A 15,476-nucleotide genomic window follows, 5' to 3' on the forward strand; every position below is an offset into this window, starting at 1 on the left:
TGTATTAAGTACTGCAGTGCATCTCCTCCTCATGGACTGCACCAGATTTGCCAGTTCTTGCTGTGAGATGTTACCCCACTCTTCCACCAAGGCACCTGCAAGTTCCCAGACATTTCTGAGGGGAATGGCCCTAGCCTTCACCCTTCGATCCAACAGGTCCCAGACATGCTCAATGGGATTGAGATCCGGGCTCTTCGCTGGCCTTGGCAGAACACTGACATTCCTATCTTGCAGGAAATCACACACAGAACGAGCGGTATGGCTGGTGGCATTGTCATGCTGGAGGGTCTTGTCAGGATGAGCCTGCAGGAAGGGTACCACATGAGGGAGGAGGAAGGCCTTCCCTGTAACATACCTCGTTGAGTTGTCTGCAATGACAACAAGCTCAGTCCGATGATGCTGTGACACACCACCCCAGACCATGATGGACCCTCCACGTCCAAATCGATCCCGCTCCAGAGTACAGGCCTCGGTGTAACGCTCATTCCTTCGATGATAAATGCGAATCCGACCATCACCCCTGGTGAGACAAAACGACGACTCGTCATTGAAGAGCACTTTTTGCCAGTCCTGTCTGGTCCAGCGACAGTGGGTTTGTGCCCATAGGCCTACAAGCCCTCAGTCCAGCCTCTCTCAGCCTATTGCGGACAGTCTGAGCACTGATGGAGGGATTGTGCATTCCTGGTGTAACTCAGACAGTTGTTGTTGCCATCGTGTACCTGTCCCGCAGGTGTGATGTTCGGATGTTCCGATCCTGTGCAGGTGTTGTTACACGTGGTCTGCCACTGCGAGGACGATCAGCTGTCCATCCTATCTCCCTGTAGGGCTGTCACTTAGGCGTGTCACAGTACGGACATTGCAATTGATTTCCCTGGCCACATCTGCAGTCCTCATGCCTCCTTGCAGCATGCCTAAGGCACGCTCACACAGATGAGTAGGGACACTGGGCATCTTTTTTGGGGTATTTTTCAGAGTCAGTAGAAAGGCCTCTTTAGTGTCCTAAGTTTTCATAACTATGACCTTAATTGCCTACCGTCTGTAAGCTGTAAGTGTCTTAACGATCGTTCCACAGGTGCATGTTCATTAATTGTTTATGGTTCATTGAACAAGCTTGGGAAACAGTGTTTAAACCCTTTACAATGAAGATCTGTGAAGTTATTTGCATTCTTACGAATTATCTTTGAAAGACAGGGTCCTAAAAAAGGGACGTTTAATTTTTTGCTGAGTTTATTTTTATTTTTGACAACTTTGACTTTTACTCCACTACATTCCTAAAGATAAGTATGTACTTTTACTCCATACATTTTCCCTGACACCCAAAAGTACTCGTTACATTTAGAATGCTTAGCAGGACAGGAAAATGGCCGAATTCACACACTTATCAAGAGAACATCCATGGTCATCCCTACTGCCTCTGATCTGGCGGACTCACTAAACACAAGCTTCGTTTGAAAATTATGTCTGAGTGTTGGAGCGTGCCCCTGAATACCCTGGCCCCTGGCTATAAAAAAAACAAGGAAATGGTACTGAATGGTTGGCTTAATATAAGGAATTTGAAATTATTAATATGTTTACTCTTACTTTTGATACTTAAGTATATTTTAGCAATTACATTTACTTTTTATACTTAAGTATATTTAAAACCAAATACGTTTCGATTTTTACTCAAGTAGCATTGTACTGGGCGAATTTTACTTGAGTAATTTTCTATTATTTTTACTTTTACTCTATTACTCTTTACTTTTACTCAAGTATGACAATTGGGTACTTTTCCCACCGCTGTTCATGACACATTAAAAGGTAATACATGTTTACAGTTGAATTACATGTCTTGACTATAAACATGTTTTGACTATGAATGTTGCAGTATAATTTGCACTTTGGATGGCACTTTCAAGGGAATTTACTGCTATATGCTAATACCCTTTTATAAAATCCTGACCTTGAAGGCAAACATTGTATCAATATGTATTTGAACAGGGAAATGTATCAAAACTAAGCTGAAGCATTTAATGTTTTGAACCATCATAATTATATTGCAAAAAATCTTGCATCGATTATGGTTCAAAATGTTATTGCCCCCCCAAACTGGATCTGTACCCCACCTTGGCCACCCCATTTAAAATGTTCAGGACACGCCACTGATTACAGTATGTTTATTAAGTTGTCTTTATTAACCATAGTTTAAGAAGGGGAAAAAAGTTAATTAAATATGTACTCAGTGTTCTTGTGTCATAGTGCAAGTCTGACTGTCTGCATCCGTACTCATTTGTTACCTGGGCAATAAATGTTCTCTCTAAGGTAAATGTTCCATTAGACAGAAACTAATAGGTACCTTTTTAGATGCTTAATTGAATTGTATTTAAAGCATGTACTTCTCTCTGTCATCAAGATGCATTACCACTAACTGCCTGTGTCCTCTCCAGAGTGAGTCCCTCCCTCTTCCCCTGAATCCTCTTACTGTATGTCATTCTTTGTTCAAGGCTCTGTGGTGCTGTACGGCTCAGAGAGGAAGCAGGGTAGTGGGGAGGGCAGAGGGGAAAGGTAAGGTAAGGTAACACTGTGCTTAACTGGGGTGGTGGCAGAGAGGCCCGGATGGCCGGTTTTGAATGCATCAGGGGAGAGACTGTGTGAACGAGATGACAGCTTGACAGCTGCTCATTTGTCGCGTGAGAAGATGCCATGGATGAATCCGGAGCTAGTGCTAGTCCAGCGGCTGGGCATGGTGACTGGCACAGTTTGAGCTGTTGATGGAGGAATGGGCCCGATAGGAGTACAGCTTTTTTACCCTTCCACACTGGACAGACTGTTGACATCATTTCTGGAGACTGCATTCCCCTATCATGGCTGTGATTTATTTCACACAAATGCCACTTGGGAAACTTGTGGCATGTAGCCTAAGCCAAAGATAAAAAGCCATTGATGGGTAACTGCACATGGTCTCCTAAATTTGGATCCATTTTTTTTTGTGTTGACCTTCCACCTCTTTGCAGTGAACTTTTAAAAAAATTGGTTAAATCTAGAGACATTATTCTGAACCAACTAACTAGCAACATACTGTTCAAGTAGTGCAGTGGTCAAGGCATGGCATCTCTATGCTAGAAGTGTCACTTCAGACTCCCTGGTTCAAATCCAGGCTGTATCACAACCAGCTGTGATTGGGAGTCCCATAGGGCAGTGCACAATTGGCCCAGCGTTGGCTGGTTTTGGCTGGTGTAGGCCGTCATTGCAAATACAAATCTGTTCTTAACTGACTTGCCTAGTTAAATAAAGGTTACACAGGTGTGTATCTGTTCAAGGTCTTTCTTAACGTCTACTATATTTTTGCCCATGATAAACAAACTCTGCATCCTTGGAGATGTTAAAGAGCAGCAACTCAATTCTTCATAGGAGGGAAACCCAGTTTGCAAAATGCAAAGGTGCTACAGTAGCTGCTCAATGCAGTGTCGCCAGTAAATCATGAGAGCTGTCAGAGATAGTTAGTTTTTTGTTGTTGCACATACACATGATATACGTGGAGTACACAGTGCAACGAAATGCTTATTCGCTTGTTTACCTCTCGACAATGCAACAACCATAGGAAAGTAATTCAAGTTATCCATTCTCCTTTTCACATCATTTAACACCTGATTTACTTAACAAAAGGCACATCTCAACAGACATGACATGACACAAGTGCTCCTCTATTGTTCCTCAAGCAAGGGGAAGGAAGATGACATCACATTTGACCATCGGACCAACTCATCGAATGCCCTACTCCAGGTGTAGGCAACCCTGTTCCTGGAGTGTCGCAGGTACTGCAGGATTTTGGTCCAACTAGACACCACACCTGACCAGCTGAGTTAATTGATCAGTTCAATGATTGCCTAAATTCAACACACCTGGTCTTCCAGATTGGTTAAATGAAAAACATGAAATGCCTGCGGCATTCCAGGACCAGGGTTGCCTACCCCTGCCCTACTCTTTGAAGTTTGCAGTTGTGTCTATAAACACAACTTGTTTTGCTCAAAACATATCCTTCAGTGTGTGTACTTTACTGTATTTATACTTGGGATATCGCTTTTCAACAGGAAAAGTTTTTAAAAAATTGCTGGTGGACCTCTTTAAGTGATTAAAGAGTATACAAAATAAAAGAAATGAATACAAAATGGGATAAACATTTTGCTAAAATATTATACAAGGCACTCAATACAATATATTTACACATGTTCTGGGGAATGATGCAATAGATTGGGCAATAATAATAGACATTGTGCAGTAATATGAATAGGAGTCCAGTAGCAGCAGTCATGGAGTGTGTTTGTAGTTTGTGTATGTGTTTCTATGTGTGTTGGAGCCTATGTGTGAGTGAATGCATGCATGCCTGGTAGGATGCAGGGAGTCAAGAGTTCAGTAATCTCATGGCTTTTGGATAAAAACTATCTCTGAGTCTGGAGGTCCAGGACCCGATGCTGCGGTACCGTTTGCCAGACGGTAACGGAGTGAATAGTCCATGGCTGGGGTCTCTGATGATGTTGCGGGCCTTCCTCAAGCACCGCTTGGAGTCGATGTCCTGTAGGGTTGGGAGCACGGCTCCAGTGAAGTACTGGGCCGTCTTCACTACCCACCGAAGGGTCTTGTAGTCGTGGACAAAGAGGTTTCCGTAACAGGCCGTGATCCAGGCGGTTATGATGCTCTCGATGGTGCTGCGTCACAATTTGGTGGGGGGGGGGGGCATGCCAAATTTCTTCTGCTGCCTGAGAAGTGCCTTGTTTATCACACGCCATTAAAGGACAAGTTTTATGTTTTACAACCAAATCTCTATTTGTGATGTAAATGGAATGTTGTAGAAGGGTCAAGACATTTTTTTGGGGTGATTTCACTTATTTTTGAGAAACTTACCCCAAACAGCAAATTACTTCCTAGTTGTGTATTTGGCCCTGAAAAAAACATGAACAAAATATTTTAGAAAAAAGCCAATCTTAGATGACCTACTAAAGTGGCCTATGGCAATGGATCAAAAACTTTGTGAAGCAAATTAGAGATCTGGGAAGAAAAGAGCTATCCGACTGGGCAAAAACAGGTTGAATCAACATTTTTTTAGAGTCATTTCAATCAAAAAAATCTATGTGTTGACATTGAGTCAATGTTGAAAACTTATTGGATTTGCAAACAGTCAGCAACATAATGTAATTTAGTTCTATTTTCACTCAACGTTTAACCTAAATCCAACGACATGGTGACATTTTCTGTTGATTTCAAAGTGAATTCACATTAGTTGACAAATCAAAATGTTGAACTGACATCTGCGCCCAGTGAGATGTGTATTTTCATGAATTTATGAATATGAAATTATTTTATTCTTCCATTTTGAGTAATGTGCTTGACACAAGTTCGAGTGAGTCTGTGTTGCAATTGGACTTGAGGCATTCACATGTCAGCATGTTGTTGGTGAATCCAAACAAACAAAAACGTCTGTTTTCATACATTAACAATTTGATGGAAATGTTGTTATGGTACGCTGGGATGTACAGTACCAGTCAAAAGTTTGGACACCTACTCATTCAAGGGTTTTTCTTCATTTTTACTATTTTCTACATTGTATATTTTAGATTGTTCAAAGTAGCCACCCCTCTATTAACAGGTGTGCCTTGTTAAAAGTGAATTTGTGGAATTTCTTTGTAATGCGTTTGACCCAATCAGTTGTGTTGTGGAATACAGAAGGTAGCCCTATTTGGTAATATATACCAAGTCCATATTATGGCAAGAACAGCTGAAATAAGCAAAGAGAAATGACAGTCCAACATTACTTTAAAACATGAATGTCAGGCAATGGGAAACATTGACTTTGAAAGTTTCTTCTAGTGCAGTCGCAAAAACCATCAAGCGCTATAATGAAACTGGCTCTCATGAGGACCACCACAGGAAAGGAAGAACCAGAGGTACCTCTGCTGCCGAAGATAAGTTCATTTGAGTTACCAGCCTCAGAAATTGCAGCCCAAATAAATGCTTCAGAGTTCAAGTAACAGACACATCTAAACATCAACTGTTCAGAGGAGACTGCGTGAATCAAGCCTACATGGTCGAATTGCTGCAAAGAAACGACTACTAAAGGACACCAATAAGAAGAAGACTTGCTTGGGCCAGGAAACACTAGCAATGGACATTAGACCGGTTGAAATCTGTCCAAATCAAATTTATTTGTCACATACACATGGTTAGCAGATGTTAATGCGAGTGTAGCGAAATGCTTGTGCTTCTAGTTCTGACATTGCAGTAATAACCAACGAGTAATCTAACCTAACAATTCCAAAACTACTACTGTATACACACAAGTGTAAAGGGATAAAGAACATGTACATAAAGATATATGAATGAGTGATGGTACATAGGCATGATGCAGTAGATGGTATCGAGTACAGTATATACATATGAGATGAGAAATGTAGGGTATGTAAACAAAGTGGCATAGTTTAAAGTGGCTAGTGATACATGTATTACATAAAGATGCAGTAGATGATATAGGGTACAGTATATACATATACATGTACATATGAGATGAGTAATGTAGGGTATGTAAACATTATATTAAGTAGCATTGTTTAAAGTGGCTAGTGATATATTTGACATCAATTCCCATCATTAAAGTGGCTGAAGTTGAGTCAGTGTGTTGGCAGCAGCCACTCAATGTTAGTGGTGGCTGTTTAACAGTCTGGTTGAACTGCTGGATGAGTCTTTGGTCTGATGAGTCCAAATTTGAGAGAAGGTGAACGGATGATCTCCGGTCCCATCGTGAAGCATGGAGGAGGAGGTGAGATGGTGTTGGGGTGCTTTGCTGGTGACACTGTCTGTGATTTATTTAGAATTCGAGGCCCACTTAACCAGCATGGCTACCACAGCATTCTGCAGTGATACGCATCTGTTTTGTGCTTAGTGGAACTATCATTTGTTTTTCAACAGGACAATGACCCAACACACCTCCAGGCGGTGTAAGAGCTAATTGACCAAGAAGGAGAGTGATGGAGTGCTGCATTAGATGACCTGGCCTCCACAATCACCCATACTCAACCCAATTGAGATGGTTTGGGTTGAGTTGGACTGCAGAGTGAAGGAAAAGCAGCCAACAAGTGCTCAGCATATGTGGGAACTCCTTCAAAACTTTTGGAAAAGCATTCCAGGTGAAGCTGGTGGAGAGATTGCCAAGCAAAGCTGTCATCAAGGCAAAGGGTGGCTACTTTGAAGAATCTAAAATCTAAAATACATTTTGATATGTTTAACACTTTTTTGTTGCTCCATATGTGTTATTTCATAGTTTTAATGTATTCACTGTTATTCTACAATGTAAAAGATAGTAAAAATAAATAAAAACCCTTGAATAAGTAGGTGTGTCCAAACTTTTGTAGCTTTATACTGACATTTCCAGCAGTGCTTATTTCTCAAGGAGCCACCACCCCAAAGATTTCCTCGGAGGCTTTAGGTCAGTCAAACAAAAATGTAATTGAAATCACATCATATTACGGATTCAGTATAAACAAATCGGCCATTGGGGGAAAGTTTGTTATTGTGTCCAATTTATTTTAACAATTTCCAGCAGTTCAACCAAAATTGATCAGTAATCCAACTATAGGGATTCATTAAGGTCAGGTTCCCATGGGTTCAAAGACGGGCTTGACTTATCAGGACAGAGATTTAAAAAAAATGTTTTACACTTAACTCCTTCCGCAGTTCTCGAATGCTGTGACTGCTGTTTATCTGAAGTTTACAAGTGCCCAGTCTAAGTTTGTTAGAGGTATTTTTTTACACAGGAAATTCTCCATTAGCATGAGAAGCTAATCAAGACTACAGGGGGAAAAGAGGAAACTGCAAGTGCAAAACAGTCTGACCCTCCCACCCTGATATGACAACCACACAAGAGGCCTCTCCACTTATCTGCCATTGATCAGAGCATAATACCAGGGTCTTTGCACCACCAACTGAGAAAGCACAATAATTCTCAGTGACATATTTCTGTTATGGTTCCATAAATTAATCAGTGCTGATTTAAGATTCCTCATCAAAGTCAGTTCTGGGCCCTTGGGAGCAATGGCATGTAGTATGAATGTTCTCTCCAGCAAGCCATTCCAATAATTGCTCAATGCAATGAGCTCCATGATTTGTGATGCATAAGATGTCAGACCAGAAAGTGAATGTAACATAGTGTGTTTTGCAGCGCATTCCTAATTTCTCAAGAAATGTTGCATAACACTCCATTGACTCATTGACTGTTTTTTTATAGTTAGTTTTACAAAATATCCATGTACTCTTTGGGAATTGTCACACTAGCATTTCATTTATTTAATCTGTATTACCTTCTATGACCTGTTCTTTACTGTTATTGTATCTTGCATACCAAGCCCTCTGTAAGAAGCAGAGGACCCATCTTCTCTGATGTCAAGTCTAAAAGGGCTGACACACATCATATTTACTGTTACAACAACAGACGTCGACCTCCATTAGGTTGGTCGCTGTACTAGCTACGCTCTTGGTTTCGGCCCTGCTTGTGAATGGTTCTGGACAATGTAAGTGAGAGAGAACTGGCAGGTTTCTTCTGCCTTGGCCCGGGGTGTGAACCCTGAGGGGGTTAAAGCCCACGAGCAGAGTGGTCCCTCTAGTGAGAGCAGATGCTGAATGAGATCAGGGGGTTTAGGGGGAGTTCTGACAGAACGTTGTTTAGCCTTCCACAGCTATCAGGTCGTGGGGAAATCACGCACATTACCCTGTGAGTGTAACCACATGCTGCTGTTTCTGGAGCCCTCCATAGAGAAGACTGTGTTCCAGCGAACATTGTGTGCTCACCAATGCCCTCTATCCTTCCACAGTCCTCCCTAAAGGGAGTTCCAGGTCAAACAGCATGGTTATTATTGGGGTCATCGGACCAAGGAGTTCTGATAACCACCTAAATGCATACATATGGTTTCTCTGCATCATACAGTATGGTACAGTGTATTTACAGTGGGGGTTTCCTTTGAACACCTTGCACATGTCGAAGTAGGGTTTTCCTGTCATCTTAAAGAGGAATCGAATAAGACAAACAAAAGTTGACCACAGCGTATGCTTGTGTTGGACTTGCATGTATTTATGTGCATGTGTGAACTATGTGTGTGTACAGTTCGTATTTGGAGAAGGACTAACGACCTGCCAATGAGCTGGGAAGTTGCTGTCAATCAGGTTGTAATCAACTCAGGAAAACCCTTCTCCGCAGCTTGACTCCCTTACCTTCTCATTAGAGCTATAATACGTGGAGCTGGGCTTGTATTTTTGTTTTGGAGTAACAAGGTATGACAGGCTTCCATGGCTTCCAAGTCCAAAAGAGGCCCATGGGTAGCGCATATTAGACATAAAGCCAGTAAACACAGTCATCGTCAGGAGAAAATAAGACAATGCTGCTACACTAGTTTCAAAAATTAATTGTCACAACATGTCATTTAAAACACCCAATGTGGGTAGCATTACTTGGCAAACAATGCAACATTGACCTGTAATACATTGTGATACTTTGTTCATTTCTTGATGTGGGTCGTTCCACAAATTTGGTGCCTTTCGAGAAGTGTTACTTGGTCAAAAGAAATTTCACCAAATGTTTACATTCTGTCATAAAGAGCAAATGTTCAACAAGTTTTTCCATCTCAAAAGGTTATAAAAAAATACTATAGTAAAGTGCCCAGTGCCAAATAAGTAGGGTTGACTGTAACAGGGTTGACGATTTCATCTTGAATCAACCATCAATCCCCTTGTGACAGGGGAATGGAAGCTTGTTGTGTACAACAGTGAGTGGCAATTGAATGCAAGCTTCACACAAAAACGTTAAAACAGTTATAGCCTGTCATTCCATGGTAACAGGGTTAACGTGTTATGCTCGACCCACTCAGTTTACCACCATATAAACACCAGAAAATTGCCAAAAAGAGTAGAACAAGCTCACCTGCTTTTACACTATGATTTGACTATTGATGTTCAATATTTATTTTGAAAAACAATATTTAAAAAGGAATAGTTTCACAGATAGTTCAGTTCGCGTAACAGGGTTGACCTTAACATGAGGGACAGATTAATCACATTAAATTAATAATAGTCTTCAGAAAATGACTGTCAAAGCAACAAAATAACTAGGGCTTTACAATGATGGTGAAAACTTAGATAAATGTTGGGGTTAAGTGGTTCAAATCTTCCTAGAAGTCACAGAGGGTGCCAAAGTGCCAAAATGCAGAATTTTGGCACTTTAGCAAATTTATTCGTATTAAAAATAAGATTTACTGAATTCTCCATGTGGTAGCTTGAATTGATTGATCCGTCTTGCTGTCCTGCGCATCTCGGTTTTGTCCAGTAGCCTATCACTGTCAGTGTTCACATCAAACCACTTCTAATTTTGGAGCATATTCCACCCATTTTCAAGTCCTGGTTCACTTGGTCTGGCGCCAGCCCAATGGGTAGCTGCAGGAACAAGGTTTGAGAGCCCATGGCATACACTCTTAGAAAAAAGGTATTTGACTGTCCCCATATGAGAAAGCTTTTCGTTTTCAGGTAGAACTATTTTGTGGAAAGGGTTCTACATGGAACCTTTTAGGTTCTAGATGGCACCTTTTATAGAGTATAGAGATTGGGCGGAATATCACCTGTCGTGCAGCAAGAGCATGCTCCTCAAACAGTGGTTGATACTGCAGTGATATAAGTGTTCTTATATTTATTTCTCAGCTGCTCATATTAAGCACATGCTCTGCTATAAAACCTAAGTAGCCTACAAAATGGACCTGCGGGAAAGCGTGCAGCCTCCATTCGCTATTTGAGTGCATACAGATGATGTATTTTTCCCCTGCCCCTGTTCCTTCCCATTTGATAATGGGCCATTCTAAATCAAAACTAATTTGACATATTAGTAAAGACAATATTAAATTGAGAATTGAGTCTGATGGGTGAAAATATGGTCCCTTGAGGAGAGAACAGCTGTGCAGCCTGAGGCAAGGAACACTGTACTTTCTGAAATCATCAATAGCCTATAGTCGCACCATGCAGCCCATATATGGTTTGATTTCTAAGACCTTCTAAGGTTTGTATCATTCACAACTAAAGTTGCCAAATAACTCTAAATCTAGCATATATAGGACCTGTTTCAAATGATCACTTTTACGCTCAACTTTGCCACTTTATGCACCGAAGATCCCGCTCTGTAATGGACAAAATACAGAAGATCCCGCTCTGTAATGGACAAAATACAGAAGAGCCCGCTCTGTAATGGACAAAATACAGAAGAGCCCGGTCTGTAATGGACAAAATACAGAAGAGCCCGCTCTGTAATGGACAAAATACAGAAGAACCCGCTCTGTAATGGACAAAATACAGAAGAGCCCGCTCTGTAATGGACAAAATACAGAAGAACCCGCTCTGTAATGGACAAAATACAGAAGAACCCGCTCTGTAATGGACAAAATACAGAAGAACCCGCTCTGTAATGGACAAAATACAGAAGAACCCTCTGTAATGGCTCTGTAATGGACAAAATACAGAAGAACCCGCTCTGTAATGGACAAAATACAGAAGAACCCGCTCTGTAATGGACAAAATACAGAAGATCCCGCTCTGTAATGGACAAAATACAGAAGAACCCGCTCTGTAATGGACAAAATACAATGGACAAAATAAGAAGCCCGCTCTGTAATGGACAAAATACAATGGAAGAACCCGCTCTGTAATGGACAAAATACAGAAGAACCCGCTCTGTAATGGACAAAATACAGAGGAACCCGCTCTGTAATGGACAAAATACAGAAGATCCCGCTCTGTAATGGACAAAATACAGAAGATCCCGCTCTGTAATGGACAAAATACAGAAGAACCCACTCTGTAATGGAAAAAATATCCTTTCTATTTTATTCAGCCAAGCTCAATTATAGTCTTCTTACTATAAAATCAGATAAAATAAAATAATGGCACGGGACTTATAAGCATATCTTGTCAGCTAAATGAACAAGCCTACAGCCAATGGCATGGAGCATAGCCAGATAACATAGGCCTACAGTAGGCCAACTCATAATCTGGTCAATTACCGTGAGACCGGCCATCTTTTGCATGACAATAACCAGCTGACAAAATTGAATGACCACCACAGCCCTATATGGCACCATCTCTTTAAGAGAGTCATGTCCCTCTGCACTTCCTCTGGATGAGTGAATGGGTCATAGAGCTGAGTTAAGGCTAGGAGGCCATGGTTCACTTGGTCTGGCGCCAGCACAATGGCAACAGAGGACAAAAAGGGATGAGAGAGAGAGAGAGAGAGAGAGAAAGACACAGACAGAGACAGCGAGGGGAGGAGGAGAGGAGACAGTTTGCAGCAGTGACGCTTCAGTTCATCATTGTGTCCTCTGGGATAGATCAGTGGGGGGAGTGTCAGTACCCTGCTGGCCTGTTTTAGTGTACTTTATTACACATTCCTCATTGTAATAGCGGAGGATCATAAAGATGGCGGCCCCTATGCACTTTCAACAAATGCTTATTATCCCCGGTGTATACAGTTGAAGTCGGAAGTTTAAATACACCTTAGCCAAATACATTCAAACTCAGTTTTTCACAATTCCTGACATTTAATCCTAGTAAAAATTCCCTGTTTTAGGTCAGATAGGATCACCACTTTATTTTAAGAATGTGAAATGTCAGAATAATAGTGGAGAAAGAGATTTATTTCAGCTTTTATTTCTTTCATCACATTCCCAGTGGGTCAGAAGTTTACATACACTCAATTAGTATTTGGTGGCATTGCCTTTCAATTGTTTAACTTGGGTCAACGTTTCGGGTATCCTTCCACAAGCTTCCCACAATAAGTTGGGTGAATTTTGGCACATTCCTCCTGACAGAGCTGGTGTAACTGAGTCAGGTTTGTAGGCCTCCTTGCTCGCACAAGCTTTTTCTGTTCTGCCCACAAATATTTTCTGGGATTGAAGTCAGGGCTTTGTGATGGTCACACCAATACCTTGACTTTGTTGTCCTTAAGCCATTTTGCCACAACTTTGGAAGTATGCTTGGGGTCATTGTCCATTTGGAAGACCCATTTGTGACCAAGCCTCCACATAATTTTCCCCCTCATGATGCCATCTATTTTGTGAAGTGCACCAGTTTCCTCCAGCATCTTCACAAGGTCCTTTGCTGTTGTTCTGAGATTGATTTGCACTTTCGCACCAAAGTACGTTCATCTCTATGAGACAGAACGCGTCTCCTTCCTGAGCGGTATGACGAGTGCGTGGTCTTGTGGAGGGCTAAAAAATTTGATTTTGGCTGATTTTTATAATTTTTCCCATGATGTCAAGCAAAGAGGCACTGAGTTTGAGGGTAGCCCTTGAAATACTTCCACAGATACACCTCCAATTGACTCAAATGATGTCAATTAGCCTACCAGAAGTTTCTGGTATGACATAATTTTCTGGAATTCTCCAAGCTGTTTAAAGGCACAGTCAACTTAGTGTATGTAAACGTCTGATCCACTGGAATTGTGATACAGTGAATTATAAGTGAAATAGTCTGTAAACAATTGTTGGAAAAATTACTTGTGTCATGCACAAAGTAGATGTCCTAACCGACTTGCCAAAACTATAGTTTGTTAACAAGAAATTTGTGGAGTGGTTGAAAAACAAGTTTTAATTACTCCAAACTAAGTGTATGTAAACTTCAACTGTATGTGTGTGTGTGTAACCTTTATTTAACTAGGCAAGTCAGTTAAGAACACATTTTTATTTACAATGACTGCCTACACCGACCAAACCCGGACAATGCTGGGCCAATTGTGCACCGCCCTATGGGACCCAACCACAGCTGGATGTGATTCAGTTTGTATTCGAACCAGGGACTGCAGTGACGCCTCATACAATGAGATGCAATGCCTTAGACCTCTGCGCCACTCGGGAACTCCATACCTGCCTGCCTGACTACTCTGCCTGTATATATCCCTGTTTCCTGTCTCTCTATGCCAGTTTTGTATTTTTCCCAGTCTCTGTTTGTTTCTTGTCCTCCTGGTTTCGACCCTTGCTTGTCATGACACTGTTCCCGCCTGCCTGACCACTCTGCCTGTTCTGACTACCAGCCTTCCTATCCCCTTGTACTGTTTTGGACTCAGATCTGGTTTCTGACCCCTGCCTGGCCTGACCTCGAGACTGCCTATTGTCTGGTACTGTTTGGACTCTGACCTGGTTTATGAACTCTCGCCTGTCCCCAACCTGCCTTTGCCTACTCCCTTTGTTATAATACATTTCGGAGCTCTACCATCTGCCTCCTGTGTCTGCATTTGGGTCTCGCCTTGTGCCTTTATAAACTGAATCATGGCAAGCAATCTGAGTCAAGGTGAGATCCAGGAGCAATAACTTTGCATCAGGGGAACATGACAGCTTAATAAAGCATGTAAAAAGGTCAGGAAAAATGAAGTTTAATTGACACAAGATGACTCTAGTGTACACTCGTGATGATAATTCTAATGTCAACATGAAACAAGGAGGGGATGAACTGAAGAAAAACATATTTAATTGAGAAGGGAATAGAGGCAACTATAATGACAGTAAAGTAATGTTGGCATAGTTGTATGTGGGAGTTAACGTAGGAGGACAGTGTTCTACAATGTCAATGTTATTTTCAACAGTATTTAACAACTCACTGGTGTAATAGACAGGTGCTGTGATCAAGACAATGAAGAGGTTTGTTGAGTTCAGTGGAAGTTATTGAGACTCCAATGCAGGGATGGGCAACTTTGATGGAGGTGGGTTGCCACAAAAAAAATCTGAACTCATGAGGGGTTGCAGTTGCCCAACCCAGTTTTATACAGATAATTCCTTGCAATTATACACATTTTGCCATAGGGTGGAGAGAAATGTTTGCGGTTTCTAATATGATATCTAACTGAGATTGACTAACAAAATCAATGGGAAACCTCCTGGGCTCTAATTCGACCTTGATTACTACAAGTTCAGATAGTTGTCCGCTAGACTAAGTTAAAAACATGTTAGCTGATATGGGCCAATTGAGTGACTATCAAAAACTGTTGACGCACAACCAAATTTGAACGTTGTGCATTCTACTATTCCACCTTGCAACAGTAAGTTGAGACCCTAACTGAGTTCCCCCCCAAAATAATAATAAATACATTTTGTATTGTTTCATTTTTGTGGATATTGATTTGAGGGCCGCCAGTTGCCCTTCCCTGCTTCAATGCATTTCAGCAGAGGAAGGTCAGTGTTCTCTCCTACATGAGATCCAACTGGGTTTAAAGTTATCACGGTGGTCACTGAGAGGACACTCAGGGGATCATTGTCACGGTCGTCATATGGAGGAGACCAAGGCGCAGCGTTGTAAGCGTACGTACTTACATTAATGAAGAAAGACCACTGAACAAACAGTGAAGCTAATATGAGCCACGCAGAACAGGAAACTGAACATAGAATAAGAACCCCAAAACTTCCCAAGGAATTTGGCTACCTAAATATGGT

The sequence above is a fragment of the Oncorhynchus tshawytscha genome, linkage group LG12 (assembly GCF_018296145.1).
Source record: "Oncorhynchus tshawytscha isolate Ot180627B linkage group LG12, Otsh_v2.0, whole genome shotgun sequence".
Lineage (NCBI taxonomy): Eukaryota > Metazoa > Chordata > Actinopteri > Salmoniformes > Salmonidae > Oncorhynchus > Oncorhynchus tshawytscha.